Here is a 5,156-nt window from a genome sequence, read left to right on the forward strand (position 1 = left end):
ATCCCCCTACTGGACATATACCCAGAAGAGACAAGAAACAAACCACAGCCAGACACCTGTGCTCCAATGTTCATTGCAGCACAGTTCACAATCACAAGGAGTTGGAAAAAACCCAAATTTCCACCAACAGACAAATGGTTTAAAAAACTGTGGTACATACATACAATGGGGTACTATGCATCGCTAAAAAGCAGTGATGAACGCATGAAGCATATCGCCACATGGGAATAACTGGAAGAAATTGTGCTAAGTGAAGTAAGGCAAGCACAAAAGGACAAATATAACATGAGTCCACTGAGGTAAGTTGATAAAATAAAAAGAATGAACAGAGAAGGGGGTGAAGGGAGGTGCTGGATAGGGCAAGATATGACAAAATAATAATGCATAAATTATCAAGGGTTCATGAGGGAGGGGCGAGCGGGGAGGGAGGGGGGAAAAAGAGGACCTGATGCAAAGTGCTTAAGTGGAGAGCAAATGCTTTGAAAATGATTAGGGCAAAGACTGTACAGATGTGCTTTATACAATTGATGTATATATAGGTATGGATTGTGATAAGAGTTGTATGAGCTGCTAATAAAATGTTTTTTAAAAAAAGAAAGAACAGAAAGGTAACTACAAAAGGGGCACAGGGAAAAAGCAACTGTATAAAACACTCATGGGGTGAGGTCCAGGTAGTATGGCAGGGGCACACCAAATCGAGGGGTACATATGGTAGCCAACTAAAAAGGGGGTGGAGGGAGGAAAGGGAAAAGAAAAAAAAAGATGTGTGATGGGGGAATAGGGAATACAGGGAAAGAGGGACCAGATAAAAAGCCAATGTTAGACGAATGCAGCGTGCTGGCAAGGAGTAGGGAGCCAGTGGAGAGGCCTGAGGGCTCGGCCCCCATACCAGTTATACGGACAATTGCCCCTACCCCCAAAAGAATTTACTTGAGAAGATGGCAGTGAAGCTAGGGAAGAGGGGCATGTCTGATCAGAGCAAACAGGAGCCAATGAAGGGGGAGGAAGAGAAAGTGGAGCACATCCTGACCCACCAGGCCTAGAGGTCTATATCCCCGCTTTGAACAGCCAATGCACAGAGTGGACCATATGGCTGATCCCACAATGAGACATGCTGTCCCTTGATGGCCAAGGCCCCTAAGGGGGACAACACTGGAGATTCAGGGTTGGGACTGGCCCACATTGACCCTGTGACACCGAGGCAAACCACTGAAAGTGAGTGGCAGAGCAACCGTGGAAGCAGAGCAGGGAGGCCCTGAGGGAGTACAAAGTACAGACTCTGGGGCAAGATCATGCTACCCCATTGGACCTGACTGAAGGACACACCTAGAGATCAAAAATCAGACCTTTATCTATTTAAAGGTTTTTCTTTCTTCTTAAAAATTAAAAAAATTAATTTATTTTTCTATGGGTAATTGGTTTACTTTTTGTTGTCATTGCTGTGTTCTTACTCATTGAGGATCTTGCTATGACTTGATTTTTGGTGCATATTATTATCGCTACAGATCTATCTAGATAAGGTAGACTAAAGTCTGGAAGAGAAAACAACGGGATCAATGGTTCCTGGGGGGCACGGGAGAGGGCGAGGCATGGCTAAGGGGGTGGTGCTGACCAACCCAGGGACAGGGGAGTAATAAGTGATCCAAATCAGTGGCAAGGAGGGTGTGAGAGGCCTTGTAGGGATTCAGCAAGGGCAATGTAACCGAAAGAAATTACTGAAACCCAAATGAAGGCTGAGCATGATAGTGGGACAAGAGGAAAGTAAAAGGAAATAGAGGAAAGAGCTAGGTGACAAAGTATTTATAGAGGTCTAAAGACTGGAATGCACATATGTAAATATATTTATCTAAGAGTGTGGGGAAACAGATCTATGTGCATATATTTATAGGGTTAGTATTAAGGCAGCAGATGGACATTGAGCCTCCACTCAAGCACTTACTCAATGCAAGAACACGTTGTTCTATTAAATTGGCATTCCAGGATGCACACCTTCCCGACACGATAGCTGAAGGAAAATGTGTGCATAAGCAAATGTGGTGAAGAAAGCTGATGGTGCCCGGCTATCAAAAAATATAGTGTCTGGGGTCTTAAAGGCTTGAAGATAAACAAGAGGCCATCTAGGTGAGAAGCCGCAAAGCCCACATGGAAGAAGCACACCAGCCTGTGTGACCACGAGGTGTAGAAGGGGCCAGTGATCAGACATCAAAGAACTAAAAATCATATCAGTGGGTGCCCACCTCCCTGATATGATCAATGAAGGTAAACGTATGTGTAAGCAAATCTGGTGAAGAAAGCTGATGGTGCCCGGCTATCAAAATATATAGCATCTGGGGCCTTAAAGGCCTGAAGATAAACAAGTGGCCATCTAGTTTGGAAGCCACAAAGCCCACACGGAAGAAGCACACCAGCCAGTGTGATCATGAGCTGTCGAAGAGATCAGGTATCAAGCATCAAAGAACAAAATTATCATTGTAAATGTGGGTGAGTGCAGAGTGGAGACTCAATTCCCATTGGTAGGCAACTCAACACCCCCTTACTGAAGGGTTGTGGGGAGGAGATGAGCCAGTCAGGTTGCAGGGTAGCAACAAATAACTTTCCTCTAGTTCTTAAATGCTTCTCCCCGCCCCCCCAATCATGATCCCAATTCTACTTTACAAATCTGGCTAGACCAAAGGATGTACATTGGTACAGTTAGCAACTGGAAACACAGGGAATTCAGGACAGATGACTCCTTCAGGACCAGTGGTGACAGTGGCGTTGCCTGGAGGGTGGAGGGAATGTGGGGTAGAAAGGGGAAACTGATTACAAAGATCTATGTATAGCCTCCTCCCTGGGGAATGGACAGTGGAGGAGAGGGTGGGGGGAGATATCAGACAGTGTAACATATGAAAAAATAATAACAATTTATGAATTATGAAGGTTCATGAGTTGGGGGAGTGAGGAGGGAGGGGAAAAACGAGTAGCTGATGTCAAGGGCTCAAGTAGAAGGCAAATGTTCTGAGAATGATGATGGCAACAAATGTACAAATGTGCTTCACACAATGGATGTATGTATGGATTGTGATAAGAATTGTATGAGCTCCCAATAAAATGATTTTAAAAAAATCCTATGGAGTCTTCCGGGTGGGCTCGGCGGCACAGGCCGGGCTGTGCGGAGGGCTCGGCGGTTCCCGGCGGCGGCCGGAGGGAGGCCACGGCGCCATTGGGGCGCGGTAGAACAGCGCTGGCTGGCCAGGCGAGGGGAGGCGGCGACCTTCGGCGGCGCTCAGACTTGGGGAGCTCCGGGGCGGGGGTCGTCCAGGACAGCGCGGGGCCGCGGGGCGGGGCGCGCAGGCCCTCCTCGGGGAGCAGCAGCAGCAGCAGGCGCGGGCCATCGCCTCAAGCAGCCGCCGCTGGCCACTGGGCCCCGCCGCCGGGCCACTTGACGACGACGCTCCCGCAGGGGCCCCGCCTGGGACGGACGCGGCGGCGGCAGTGGCGGCGAGGCCGCGGGAGGCCGCGGGTGATGGAGGAGCGGAAGGAGGAAGGCGAGGCCGAGATCCAGAAGCACTGGCCAGAGCACTGGTTCTCCAAGTGGGAGCGGTAGTGCCTGGCCAAGGCCCAGCAGGAGGAGCAGCTGCCGCCTGAGCTGCAGGAGGAGGCTTCGGCCGCCGCGCAGCCGGAGCACAAGCAGCAGAAGCTGTGGCATCTCTTGCAGAACTCCGCCACCGCAGTGGCCCAGCTCTACAAAGACCAAGTGTGTCAGCAGCCAGGACTTTCTCTCTGGGTTCCCTTCCAAAACGCAGCCACAGTGGTCACCAACCTCTACAAAGAAAGCGTGGATACCCATCAGTGGAATTTTGATATTGGCATTCAGATTGGCTATCAGCGACGCAATAAGGATGTGTTGGCATGGGTTAAAAACGCAGAAGAACTATCCGCAGAGAAGATTTGATCAGCTTCTTGTGCGGGAAAGTTCCTCCACCACGGAACTCTAGAGCTCCCCCAAGACTGACTGTAGTGTCCCCTAACCGAGCTACTCCAACGGAAACTAGCTCATCTGTAGAGACTGATTTGCAACCCTTCCGGGAAGCCATAGCTCTGCATGGTCTTAGTGGTGCAATGGCTAGCATAAGCGTACGGTCAAGTACCCCAGGCTCTCCTACTCATGTACGCAGTGGACCGAATGCTAGTTGAAGGAGAAATGGACTCCATGACATGGACTTGAACACTTTCATATCAGAAGAAATGGCACGCCACTTGGACAATGGTGGCACTAGAAAGCGCACCTCAGCCCAGTGTGGCGATGTCATTACAGACTCACCAACCCATAAACGCAACCGAATGATCTAAACCGCAGCCACGGCCACACCCACCATGCTGCTTGACAGCCATTCGGATCCTCAGCATCTATTACCGCAAAGGAGACATGAGGCCATCTTCCCGTGTTCGTTGTTTAAGACGTGTGAATTCCAGTGGTTGCCATAAAAGGAAGTTCTCTAGGTATTTCCGGTAGATGCCTCGTGTCACTACGGCTTTCTTTAAACAAACATAGAATCCTAGCAGAGGACATCAGATACTGTGTAGTTGTTCGCAAGATCATCTTATCCTAGGCAAACACATATCCGTTCCAAGGCTAAAAGTGACCTTAACTGGATTTATTCTCAAAGGGAAAAGGAATAGCAGATGTTTATTTGATTATAGAATGCTTTATTTTTTCTCTCCATTACCTGCTGTGTTGAGTATTTTGCTTCAACAGTATTGCTAGTCTTTCAGAATGGTTTCGAACCCTGATTTGGCTTCCATTGTTGGTACAGCAGCAGCACTGTGCCACGCACCTGGTCTCTCGGACTATTCCACCCCCCTCCAACCCATTTTCAGTTTCCTAAGCAGATTCTAATTCTGGTGATTGTGTGGTGTACAGAGGTGCTATGATGGTCATGCAATTAATATTTACTATTGAATCAATACTCAGTGGTATTGGGAGTCACTGTGTGTGTATGTGTACACGCACGCACAAACACAAGCGAGCACGAATAGGGGCGTGTGCTAGTGCGCCCCCAACAGCATTATCATTAAACGTTGCGGCCCCTGTCCCCCACAAAAAGTCCTATGAATTATGCAAACAACAGTATTATGACAATTGAATAAAAATTCTACTTGTAAGTAAAAAAAAA

The 5,156-nt window shown here is 48.5% G+C and overlaps 1 pseudogene; it reads left to right on the forward strand.

Moving 5' to 3' along the window:
- Window positions 1–3,505: 3,505 nt before the first annotated feature.
- On the forward strand, window positions 3,506–4,821 carry LOC142433949 (HUWE1-associated protein modifying stress responses 1 pseudogene; annotated as a pseudogene).
- The last annotated feature ends 335 nt before the right edge of the window (window positions 4,822–5,156 follow it).

Source organism: Tenrec ecaudatus, chromosome X (assembly GCF_050624435.1).
Source record: "Tenrec ecaudatus isolate mTenEca1 chromosome X, mTenEca1.hap1, whole genome shotgun sequence".
NCBI lineage: Eukaryota > Metazoa > Chordata > Mammalia > Afrosoricida > Tenrecidae > Tenrec > Tenrec ecaudatus.